We start from the raw sequence: 13,788 nt of genomic DNA, 5'->3' as shown, positions 1-13,788 counted from the left end.
CCTGAATGGTGTCCTGCTGTCCTGTGAAAGGGAGGAGGTACAATACAGAAAGAAAGATTGATTAAATCAATCAACTGGCTGCTGGGGTGGTAAATAGTCCCTTCTATATATATAGAAATGATGTTTATTAATGAAGATCTCTACTTAGAGCATATGTGTTATCTTGAGAAGCCTCATGGAGTGAATCTGCAGCACTGATCCTCCTGTTTTCCCTACATGGAAGATGTATTTACACCACAGTGAGATCCCAAACTTCCTTTGAAATGGCACCAAAAAGTATCTCCATGTCATATCTGTATTCTGACTCTTTGAGGATTCAAACTCACTGGTCCTTTGGATGAGGAGCTTTCTGACACTGGTACTGTTTGAAACTTGATCCTTCAATTGCTAACTCATACAGCAGTCAGCTTAAAAGAAATGGCAGTGCCATGAAAGTGTGTTTTCTAGTTACAAAAACATCAGTTCCTTTCCTGCAGGGATCAGAAAAAGGTTTTCTCTCCCTTTCTCTCTCCCCTTCCCCACCAAAATTCGTGTTCACCAGAATGCTTCCTGTTTAATTCAGTTCACACCTGCTGTTTTTGCAGTCTTGACGGTGTTAACATTTCTTCCAGCATTTCTAAACAGTGGAAAGCAATGGTTTTCTTTGGATGTGGGTTGTGATAGCCAAAACAGAGCTACTATCTGAAAACATATTTAGAAAATAGAATTTGTAAATGTTGTCTCTTGTGGCTGGAGTTACAGTAGCATTATTTTGATTCCAGCCTCTCAATATTAAACTTCTTGAAAAATCAAGAGCTGTGTGAAGTATCTGTTAAAAGCTGTATGCCATGCCTCCCTTACATTCTTAAGACACATTGTTCTAAAAATGCCTAGTGGTTTGTGTCTGGATCATTTTACCCTGGACATCTGGGTAAATGTACAGGTATATAAAAAGGAATAATGATGAGTCTGGTCATTTCTAATTTTGTTTGAGAACAAACATGATCAGTTATAAAACAGTAATTAGTGATCAGCAGTTAATTCAAATTTAATCTGCTTGAGTAGGTGGTAAGAAATTAGGTGTGAGTCATGTTAATCATGTCTAGGCTAAACTCAGAAGAACAAGCTTCTTTGCTCTTTCCCTGCCAGCTGTGTTTGACAGCCTGTATCAGATTTTGTAGCATTGTTTTGACTGTTTTTGAGTTTCCTCCTCTGCTTCCAAGTTGAAAATGGCCCAGACTGTATGTGAACAAACATCCCAGCAGCACTGTGAATTGTGCTGCCAATGGTGCTTGAACCTGAGAGTGCCCTGCTGAAGACCTAACGGAATTGTTTGGCGTCTCTCACGTACCATTACACTTGTCTTCTGGGAGTGGTCCTCGCAGTGAGCCATCTCCCTACTCAAGCCCAAGTACTGCTTTGGAGGGAGCTGGCTGGAGGAGCCCTGAGCAGAGCCAGCATGTGAGCCAGCAATTGATCAGCGTAGACAATCATGCCGTCAGTGCTCAGACTCACTCCTGGCCCTCTTGCATTTGGCAGATAGGCATAGCCTTTTACTCATCTTCTAATGATGCCCTAGGGCTTATGTGGTTTTTTCTGCAGCTCTGATACTTGAGATCAGTTTAATAACATAAAATCTGTATCTTTCCATTCAGACTGACCCCTTCATGAGAGCTGGAATTGTATATAAAAAGTTGTTGTAGGCCTGAGTATGGTAAGAGGTCACATCTGGAGCTCTGTGACCAGCAAAGGGCTCCTGAGCACAAGAAAGGCATCTACTTACAGGAGCGACTCCAGCAAAGGGCCATGAATATGATTAAGGAATTAGAGCATCTGATGCATAAGGCAAGGCTGACTGAGCTGGGGCTGTTCAGTCTGGAGAAGAGCAGACTCAAGAGGGTTTTCATCTTTGTGTATAAAAGCCCGAGGGGCAATAAAGAAGAAAGAGCCAGGCTCTTCTCAGTGGTGCCCGGTGAAAGGGCAAGGGTCAACAGGGATGAACCGAAATACAGGAAATTACATTTAAACATAGAAAAATAGTTCTTTTAATCCGAAGGTGGTCAAACACTGTAACAAGCTGTTTAGAGAGGTTGTAGAGTCTCCATCTTTGGAGATACTTGAAGTCAACTGGACATGACCTTGCGCAGCCTCCTCTATGTGACCCTGCTTTGAGCAAGGGGTTGGGCTGGAAGATTGCCAGCGATGCCTTCTAGTCTCAGTTGCTCTGTGATGCTATGAATAGAGAAAGATGTGAAAAGAGGTCCTTATTACTATTTCTAAGAGAAAACATTCTCAAGAAAGTAACTATAATTTTTTTAACCTGTTTGACATATATGGAAGTACTGCTGTCTTATGCATAAGCCTGTTAGATACTTGAGAAACACCCAATTGGTTGTTCTTATGAAAATTATGTACATAAAAATACTGTTAGTTGTAAGTTCTGCAGCTTTTTTCCTCCGTCTCTCTCTTTGTGACAGAATGGCTTGCCACAGCCATGATTTTCAGCCTCACAGTGTTGAGGGACTGTCATAAACACAAGGTCCTTTAAGGGAGAATGAAGAGAAGCCACATCCCCCCCGATGTGCCAGGTGGTGCAAACAGCTCTGAGGGGCTGCCTCACCCAGCGTGGGCTCTGGTCCTGTGCCCAGCAGCAAAAGGCCACGTTCATGAGTTAAAGGGGTAACGTTCCTCAAGAGAGGCTGAGGGAACTTGCCATGTTTAATTTGGAGAAGAGGAGGCTGAGGGGGAACCTCATTGCCCTCTACAACTACCTGAAAGGAAGGTGTAGAGAGGTGGGTGTTGGCCTCTTCTCCCAAGGGAATAATGACAGAACCAGAGTAAATGGTCTGAAGTTGCGGCAGGGGAGGATTAGATTTGATATTAGGAAGAATTACTTTACTGAGAGAGTGGTCAGGCACTGGAACAGCCTGCCCAGGGAGGTGGTGGAGTCGCCATCCCTGGAGGTATTTAAGAAACATGTAGATGCGCACTTCAGGGCATGCTCTAGTGGAATGCTGTAGTGGGTGAGATTGTAGGGTTTTTTTGTGTGTGTATGGTTGGACTCGGTGATCTCAGAGGTCCTTTCCAACCATGACGATTCTGTGATTCTGTTTGTAAGGGGCAGCTGGAAGCAGCAGCTAGTTGTACAGCTGTACTGCTCTTCTCTGAATTTTCCCCAGTCAAATATCCAGAAGGTTTTGAAGGATTTAACGTGTGAGAACATATTTTAAAAATTTCATGGCTTGGGGACTGATGGTGACTGGAAGCTGCCTGTAAGGTCATAACTGAAGGTCATAAACTGAAGCGCTGGTGTGGATATAGTGTGCACAGGAGTGACAGATAAAACAAGAGTAGGAGCTGTCAGACCCAGAGAGATGGTCACAAGGAAAATAATGAATGATATTTAGAAAAAAATACAAGGTTTAGGAACTGGGAAGACTAGCCCTGACATGTAAAACAATGTAGTCTTGTGTAGGAAAAGGGCAGGGACAGAAAATCTTTTTAATAATGATCATGTGCTTTTTCTATGTTTTCCCCAAGGGTAGTAGAGTATTTTTATAAATCTATGACTAATTTTTGTGTTCTAGATCTCAAGCCAACTCTACAATTAGCTAAACCTTTCAGTATTTTTAGTAAGACTAATATATGGATGCTTTCAACCAAGTTAGTCACATGTGAACACAAATTTTTTACTAAACAGTCTATTATTCATGAAGTTCTAGCAAAAATGTTTGAGGAGGTAAACAAGGAGTTAATACTTCTTTCTATAATAAAAATGTTCCTATATATGATGTGGTAGATCAGAATTTACCCAGAATTAGGACGGAAGATAAACAGTACTTTTACAAAAAAACCTTTAGGTATGAAACACTTGGCTTCTTCTGCAGAAACTTTACAGAAGATGGGAGGGTTTTTCCCTGGTGAAGCTGAGAGTTTCTCTGAGCAATTAACCGATGAAGAGAGTAGCAAGGCTGTTACTAAAGGGAGGTGACCCAACGTGCTGGTCTTGCCTGGCTGAATGTGAATCTAGTAAGGATGCCAGTCATTTTCATAATAATGGACTAGTGATATGACTTTGACATTAGTTTTATTGGATTTCAGAACACTCTTTAATCTTTTCGTAATGTTATTTTGTTAAATGATAGAATTCTTAAAGGTATATGCTACTTTTGTGGGTTTTTTTCACTTCAAACTCTAAGTTTTCTTCTGAAGTCTTTAAAATCTCTGAAGCCCTAAAATTAACTTTTTCTCTCATCCATCTTGAAGTAGCTTGAGGTACAATGACTTACATTGTACCTTGAAAGGTTTTATCAAGTATTTAAATAAATTAAAGTCTTACCAAGTGCACATAAACATTTTCCATAACACTAAGAATTATTATGCTGTATAATAACCTTGTAGATAAGTAGCATGATTCTCACTCCTAAGGCATTAAAAACTTATTACTAGACAAAGCAGTAAAATTTTGCAGTAGACTATATCTTGGCAAAAATAGCTCATGGATTTAGTTACTACGTAGCAGAGATTTATTCATTTCAGGCTTCTTGGATTCCTGTTCATGATCCTTTTTGGCATTTCATGCTATTATTAGCAACCCCATGTCCAATTAAAAGGAATTGCTACGACGACTGTTTCCAGATCACAGTCTTCACAGGTGCCTATTTCTGTGCTCCTAGTATAAAGAACTAGGCTTGAGGGCTGTAAAATTTGAACTTCACACTTGTTTTATCTGTACTGTAGTAAATATATGATCTGTATCTTGGGTTGCGTTCACATACATCTTATGTATTTATTTTCTACCATTAGGACGTCTTATATCCCCTTGCTAAAATTCTTAGTGTGGAACTTATAGTACAACATGGGAATTCAGAAAACGGGAAAAAAGTGGTGGTATGTAGACTCTCATGGTATGTGCTGTGGCTGCGTTGTTACGGTCTTACATAGTCTCTGTAAACTAGTGGAGCTTGGGACAGTTCCTGCCGTGGTATTTTGATCTCCACCCGTCTCTCCTTAAAACACAAACCATAAAGCGAGTGAGTGGACAACTGAAGACCTCTACTACCCTGACTGCCATGATCATTACACTGAAAGCACAACCTTCTCAGCTGGGCTGTCGAGGGGAAGTGTCCTGTATAGCAAATCCAAGGGAGATGTAAATAAAACACAATAGATGCCTCACAGCAGGAAAAGGTTTTGTTTGGTTGTTTGTGTGTTGCTTATTGGCAGTGTTTCCAAACCCATGTTGCTGTTTTTTTCATGACCATGTTCTGAGCCTCTTAATTAATCCCTCTTTGCTGATATAGCAGCAGTGCTGAGATACGCCAGCCTCGTACATGGCACTGAACAAGCCCGTAATAAAGGGCTGAAGATCTTCTTCCTCCTCTTAAATTACAAGAAGTTAATAGCTCCAACAGTTGGAAGAGGTACAAAGCATAGTAGGCAATAGATGTAATTATGGCCTGTTCAAGTTTGAGCCCATTCTTGTGGGTAAGGCACTGGAGATGTGGTGACACATTTTGACATATACTAGTGCCCAAAGTAAAAACATCCCTTCAGCCCAAGGTGCACATGCTGCTATCAGGAGTAAAGCTCATGTCATTGTGGCATTACTGTGGCTAGATGGAGACAGCACAGTTTTAGTATATGTATATGTATATGTATATATGTATATGTATATGTATATGGTTTGTATATTCATTTTTGTTGTGTAGACGTATAGAATCATATATGAGACTGCACAATAAACTGGCAGGACTCTGTGTGCCAGCTGTCTAATGTCTGTCAATATTTTGTCAGCTTTGGTACAGAGACAGTTTAAGAAGGAAAGTGAGCAGGATGAGGAGAGTGATGACTTGATTTTAGTCACAGCTATTTTCCCTTCACTGCCAGGTGGGTTTGGCAGGCTAAGACTGAGGTGTTGAGCTGGCAATGCTGCTGCAGCTGTATAGTTTGTTCTGCACAGAGCAGCAGGATCATGCCAGAAGCTGTGATGGGGGGAAGGTGGATTCAGAGAGGAGCCAGACAGGTAACAGCAGGAATAGGTAGTATAACCAGCAGGATGCAGTAATATCAATCCTCAGTGAATCTGTGCTGGAGAAAGCAGCAGAACTTAATTTACAAAGGCAAAAGAAGTTTTTCAAGGACTACTAGAGGTATTAATTTAATCAGACCTCTGACCTGTGTTGCCAGACCCTGGGAACAAGTCCCTGTTTTGTCAGCAAGGGATGTGTAGCCAAACTCCCACAAGGGTCTCCTTCTCTTGCAATTACTTGTTTTAGTTTGACTTATCTACTGCTTTGGTGCTGAAAGGTGCTTTCTATCATCTAAAGCAGAACAGAAAATTTCTAGTAGCATATAAAATGCTTAAAAAAGAGAAAAGAGAATACTGGTTTTGCACAGATTAATAGAAAGGAAATTGCTAGTGATTCTTCCTTAATTAATCAGACTACAGAAGCATTCTTTTTTTTTTTTTTTTTTTTTTTAACGTTCTTCTGTGGTAAACTTCTTATGTTACTGAGTATGTTTTTGAATAATGTCTTTTCTAAATATAAGGAGGTTTGGGATTGTTTGGGTTGCAAAAGGTGCTTTGCAAGGCATAACTTGGGCCCAGCTCTTCTTATTTAAAATCAAATATTCTTCTGAAATAGAATAATGTTTTGTTTGTGGATTTTTTTGGATAAGACAAAGTAGGTGAAGTCTATAATAAAGAAACCATGTGGCTTTGGTTACCTTACCTTTGGCAAATGCTATCTTGGTAATTATTACCCTGAAAACATATATCAGATTCATGCTAATCAAATCATGTTTTAACCTCTCATCATGTAGTTCTGCTGCATCATTTTGTGATCCATAACCTAAACAGACAATATTTCTTGGCAGTCAGAGTAATCTTAGATGTTTTCATTATTTCTGCTGGCTGAACTAATAAAAAGATGATGATCTGCCAACTAACTGGTATAATTAAGATGGAAATTTTGAAAGTACACCTCTCAAAACCCAATTACTGACAGACTATACCCTTTCTCACTTACACATTGGACAGATGTTGTAACTTCTACTTGGCAAAAAAGCTGCTTTTCCCCGGAAGCCTTCACTTTCCTGTGGATCCCACAAGCTGTGTGTAAAGATGAGCCAGTCCCATGTGGCCATCTATCTCTGCTTCTGGACAGCCCGATTCGGTCAGGTCCTCTGCTGAAGGGTCCGTGAACTGTCAGTAGGTCCAGCTGGATGCCTGTGTAACAGCATCAGGGACCTGACTCACATGCTTATCCTGCACTTCTGACCTCGGTGCTTGCAGTACCAGGAGGGGAGGAGCTGTAGGATTTCCTTGTTGGAAGTCAGTAGGAGAACTGACTGAATAAGGACTGTGGCAACTTGGTTGTAGACAAGTGTGAGTTGTGAACTAAGTGTAACAGCTGACCTTTCCCTCCTTGTTTCTCATTCAGTAGAACATATGTTTATATAATGGTATACATTTAATCTGCTTTTTGTAAATCACTTCTTTTCAAAATGGAAAATATTCTATAACCTCAGGAATAAGAATTTGGAAACACTTTTTCTTATTTTCTACTGGATTCTTTGGAAGGGCAAACTTTCCAAGCCAAGGAATGGTTTTCACCCCGTATGCTGCTCAGGAGAAAGTCTCCCTACCTAAAAAATTAGTTCTGCATTACTTGCCTTGCCTCATAGAGTTCTCCTTTCTTTAAGGATTGTGGCATTAAAAATGAATCCTGGAGCAAACACCTAAACCCTTGAGGGGGGATGGAAGTTCAGGTACATCTTCAGTGTCATCTTTATCTTCAGTGATTTCAGTGCAGTATTTTCAGGCAGCTCCCAGCTCAGCATGCCATATAGTGGAATTGATTGTTTGAGTCAGTGAACCTAGGTCTGAAAAAGGGATAGGCTTACAAACCAAAGCTCCAGACCTTATATTTTTGAAAATAAGTTGATTCCCAACATAGCTCTTTCTTCAGGACAAGTAACGATATGAAATTATTCTTAAGTTTGATTTGGAGACTAATGTGGGAAATACCCAGTCATTGAGGGTCAAACAGCATCATGGTGGTACGGGACACAGCGTAATGTTCCCACGTGACCGTGCAGAGCAGATCTGGGACTGGCACCTGGGCTTCCTTCCCTGCACCCTCAGTACCGCCCACCAGCACAGCCAGGCTGCTCTCTGGGAATGAACACCGCAAACTGCCTATTTTAATCCATTTCCCAAGCTGTGGGGAGGAGGCTGTGACTAGTGATAAGTTGGTGTCCTTTCCTGCCAAAGCCCAAGTCCTTGGGAAAAATATTTATTAACCACTTAGGCAATTTTTATAAAAGCAAGTGATGAAAACGAATGCTTTATTTAATGATTTCTACAAGCATTATAAAACCTGTTACTGGTCCAGTGTTATTTAGCTAATTCTGTTACCGTTGGTGTTGAACGTAGCATTACTCCATCTCACCTTACTCATTTTACATATTAACTGAATTTGTTAGCGGAGCAGAGATTTGAGCCAGCTGGATTTTACTCAAACTGGATTACCTCACAGGGATGTGCAATCCATCAGATGGGCTAAAGTAAACACTTCATTGGGCCGTAGTCTTCCTACAGCCCAGCCCTTTAAAATCCTGTATGAGATCACTGCAATCTCTAAGTAGATTACATGCTCACCACTGCAATGTGGGGACACGTGTCGGAAACAAAATGTTTACATCCAGCATTCAGCTGCTCTGGCCTCAGCCAGCCACGCTGCCAGGAGCAGGCAGACACCCCCATTCCCACCCAGGCGCTGGGATGTGGCACTGGATCCCGCATCCTTTCGCCATTTAAAGCGTTCTCATCTAAACAAAAGGCATATTTTAAATAGAAATGGGAAAATCCTACTTTGGTTTTATGGTCATATGTTTTGTTATTTTGAAACACTTTAAGGGATGAATCTCATTCCTATTCTTCCGCCCACCCAAGCCAAATCTCAAAGGTATGCATGGGAAAACACCTGTGAATCCAACCCCACTGGCAAATGGAAAGCTGTCAACGCTGTATTAGTGAAGAGTATTACTGTCACATCGTCACGGGTGCTAACCCTGCCAAACCTGGGTGGTCAGGTATCTCTGCTTGCCCCTGCGAGCCCTCTGAGGTCAGTGGAGCCTCTCACAAGGCACCATCCTGCTTAGCTGGCTGCTGGGCTGGTCTCCCCACTCTGGTGGGGAAAGCCCCATCCCGGCTCTCCCGCTGCACCAAACACTGTGAGCGAATTCATGTGGATTGTTAGCCTAATTTGCTAAATTGTCCATAAATAACTCCTACCAGCTGCACATTGCTCAACACCACACCTCAGTATCTATGGAGCTGCTGTCTGCTGTGGCATGGGGAGGGTATGAAAGCCCCTGCACTGTGCGGGGCTCTCGCAGCCGCGGCGGGGAATTGCTCCTTTGTTTCTGTCTGAGAAAGGGATGTGCTGCAGCCCAACTGGGAGCGTTCAGTGGCAGCTCTGATTCTCATTTTCCTGCCTCTGGGGCTGCCAAGGCAGCAGCTTCTTTGTGTGGCAGAAACATGAATTATTTGTTGATGTTTTAGCCACCCTGAATATTCAAAATACCATACAGAGATTTACTAAGACACTTCTTAGATGCATATTAAAATCATTGTAAGAATTTATCTCTTTCCTCCCTCACCCCCTCTAATTGCAGAGAGCTACAGTTTGGTGTATTCTAGAGCAATGAGAAAGAGATTGAAGATCTTATAGCTCACTGGAGGGACTTCATGGAATAACATTGCTCTGAAATGTGCAATTGCAACAAAATGGTTTATAAAGGGAACAGGGTACACAGGAACTGTTTAAAAATGGAAAAAATGTAATGTTTTCATTGTCTTTTGGAACAGCTCTTGAAAAAGTATATTATATTGAAACCAAAGAGCCTGGAAAATGCTTTGGAATTTTACTAGGAAGAACTCTGAATTTTTGGGCTTCTATCCAGCTTAAAATAAGGTCAAACTTCAAAATGTGAAACACTTTTCTAAACTAGAATTTCCATTCTTCATATGGCTATCGTTGTGCTGTCCGTGTCCTACTTATGTTGCAAGAACAGGATGTGAAGGTAGTTGCAAGTTAAGTTTTTGTTAGTGGTCAGATTCAAGGAGAGATTATTCTTCCACACATTCAGATTTTCTAATCCTCTTCTTTTATTATTTTTTCCAGCTGCTAAGAGATTTTTCTACTGATTTCCTATTGGGAGGGAAATTCCACTTAACTGTGGAAAGGAGGAAAGTCAGAATGCGAAGCCAATGCCAGATTAAAGAAAAAGTGTCTTGTCAGTGTTACACATGTGGCAGGGATGTAGCACAGTTCTTTATGAGCAGCAGCTCTAGTGGAGCCACTGTGTGAAGCTCTATTCTTCCAAAGTTATGAGAGTTTCCATGTGGGATTACAAAGAACAACAGAATTTTGACTAATCTTCCTTTTGCATGAAATCCTTCGGGTTTGTCCATTGTACGGCCCCAGCCTTGTGATACAATCTCGATTACATTTTGATAGGCAAAGAAATGTTATAGAGCCCCACCCTACTTTTCTCCCCTTCTGAAATATTCCTTGTGAAGGATCTCTGCTCAAATCCTTTGTAACTGAAGTCACAGCAAACAAAGATTTCTCTGGCTCTCTTATCAGATTGCACCGCATGATAAGACACGATTCAAAGCACACCTACTTTTGCATCTGTTTCACTCATCTCACCTGTCAGCCTATTGCTGTGTACATTGGCAATCAACACACAATGCAAAATGAAGATGTGCCCAAATTCCTTATGTTAATCAAGGCAAACTCCTTGGAGAGCCTCCAGCTCCTTGTGTCTCTCATTTAATGCTCAAGCATTTTCTCATCTTTTTCTGCCCAGGTTTCCAACTTTGTGTTCGGGCAGCCATGCACCACCCCAGTGCTGCTACAGATCTGCTGCGGTGGTAGTGGTGCTTCAGCTCACACAAGAGCCCTTCCCTTTCCCACCGCCCATCCTCATACACCATCCCCTCGCACAGGGCAGGGTGGCTGGGTGGATAGATGTTGTAGGAGCCTCTGCTGTAGCAGACTTCCTCGGTCCTTTTGGCAGCTGCTGTAGTTTATAGTAGTCTCAAAGAGCAGCCAAATCTTCAGGGATCTCAAACGTGTAGAGGTGGATTATCTGAGATGAACAGGGCTGCCTTGGGAAGGGAAAGGGTACCACCGCACTGCACATCTGGGTTTATCCAATGGGGTACCGTGTCTGACCGTGTAAGGGTGAAGTTACATCCTAAATATGCTTGCAGGCCTTTTGTATGCTAGAGGCAGGTCCGTTGAAACAAATCTCTGTCCCACATCTTTTAAAGTCTCTGTCTCTAGACTCTCATTTAATAGGACACAAGAACTTTTAATCTGCTCTGAAACTGAAAGTCCAGATTCCAGAGTATCTTCTTGTTTGTGTTCTTTTTGCTGGTCTTGCTTCTCCTGTGTCTTTTCTCTAATAGCAGTTCAATATATATTCTAAATGATTTGGAAACTCTGCCCTCTGCGGACACCTCAAACATTCAAAAAATCGTGCACATAATCAACAACATATCATCCAATTGCCAAAAGCTGACTATTCTTCTGCATGATCAAATCACAAAATCCCCTGTGTCTGTCTTCTATCTAGGGCATGGATTTGAAAGGCAGCTGTATTCTGACTTCTATTCATTTGTTTGGAGCATTGTACAAGCCATGCTAACAATTGCATAAATCATCCTTTGTTTAACATTAACTGATAGTCTTTATTGATCACTGGCCAAACTTCTTTTGAATAATCTGTATTTAATTCTGTATTTTATATCTCTTCTGGGTGCTATTATAAAAACCTGACCAATAAAGTCCTTTAAAAGATTTGTTTTACAATGTCCTTCCTCAAAATTCAGCTTATTGCATTCATTGGCAAAACCACACTGAAACATGCTTTAAATGAGTATGAATCAGATGGAACATCAGGGTTTTGTTTGACCCTTGAGTAACTCGGTATACTCTGGGAACAGTGTTGTTAACAGTTGAACCTCCCCATCACTGGGACAGCCCTGGTGCACACTGGTGAGTGTGTTTGCTCTCTGTGCTCTTGCCAAGCTGGTTGCACGCCTGTGTCTCCTGCCCCACCTTGCGAGACAGGATACAGAAACAGGACAAATTCATGGCTCATCATTTTTACTATGGTTATTTATTGCTGCCTTGCTGTGTGGGCAAAACAAATGTGGTGAGATTTAGATTACAAACCCCGGCTAAGCCATCCAGAGCTGCCTGTGGATCCCTGAGTCAGCAGCATCCTGCTCCCTGCCTGGAAGTAGGGGGAGTGAGTGGCCCCGCAGCCTACTGCAGCTGGACCCATGGTCTCCAGATGTGCCCTCCCCTCCTTAGAGAGGTCCTGCTGCATCTGCACCTGCTGAGCTGGCAGCAGGGGTGGCCCGGGAGACAACTGTTAGGTCACCGTCAGCTAAGTGATCTCTTCTTTACCAATTATTGTCGAAAAAGGACTTTCACAGTCTGCAGGGGGATGGATGCCATCTGTCTTTGAGCAGTGACACGCCTGATCTTTGCTTGTATGCTGGATGCTCTCTTAATGCCAGATGTTATGGTAGCTAGGCCAGCCAGCCAGATAAATGTTAGTGGTTGCAGAGGTACTGTGATAGCTCTTTGCTCAGCTGGGTCTGTTTGCCTACCAAAGGCAGCATTCAATCAGTGTCAAAGACACTAAAGAAGAGCCAAGGAAATATTACCTGCATTATTGCTTTATAGATACAGCCCAATATGCATGGGGTCTTCTAAGCTTCTTTAATGACATAGCATTTGTATGTGAGATTTGATCCTAGGACACTCGTGATTTATCAGCTGTATACTGTTTGCCAATGGCCAGCTACTGATACAGATGTTAAGCTCCAGTTTATTCCAAGCCTGGAAATAAATGAACTCTATCCAATATACTGGGATTCCTCATTTCTTCCATCACTCATCTCTGGCAGAAGTGTTAGTGTCAAGACTCTCTTGACATTTTTCCTGTCTCTGGCCACAGATGTCCTCAGCACATTAAAGCTGTCTTGAGATAGCTGGGGTGAATATCTTTAGAATAGGATAGGATAGAATAGAATAGAATCATTTAGGTTGGAAAAGACTTTTAAGATCATTGTGTCCGATCATTAACCTGACACTGCCAAGTGTGCCACTAAACCACGTCCCTAAGCATTTAGTTCTGCCTTTGTCGTACACATTCCTGAGAGTATTAATTTCCAGTGTACTCTGTTCTGCACTCATATTTTCAAGGAATAAAGTGTTTCTGAATGGCTGGGATCTTTTAATCTCTTAAAGAAATTCTGCATATTCCTCATCTAGGCAAGGCTATATTGTTTTTGGCATTCAGATAGGATGGACTTAGGTAAGTCCTGGCTATGCCTGAGCTGTATTGATGTCACTTGGAGTAAACTTATCTCTTGGCCAAGTTTAGCACTTAGAATGTCATAGTTTTCTACAGGTTCTGCACAGGGCTTTGGGGATAAGATATGGGCATAGAAACCATAATTTGGAAAACAACAGTAATCTCAAAGACAACTGGTTATGGTAGAAATTTCAGGTACCTGGCAGAGTGTTGTCATGCAGCAGTGAGCCAAAGACTAAAGAAGTAATCCAGACAGTAAGAAGAAAAATTTGCTGGGTGCTTGGGGCTGCAAAGAAGCTGTTTTCTGAGGAGGGGTTTTTCTAAAAGGCATATCTGTGTGCCACCCTCCTCAGGCCAGCAAGGAGGTTCCTCTGACCCATCAGAGAGCTAACTCAGCTC

This window comes from Numenius arquata, chromosome Z (assembly GCF_964106895.1).
Source record: "Numenius arquata chromosome Z, bNumArq3.hap1.1, whole genome shotgun sequence".
In the NCBI taxonomy this organism is placed as follows: Eukaryota; Metazoa; Chordata; class Aves; order Charadriiformes; family Scolopacidae; genus Numenius; species Numenius arquata.
This window is presented reverse-complemented; position numbering follows the sequence as displayed.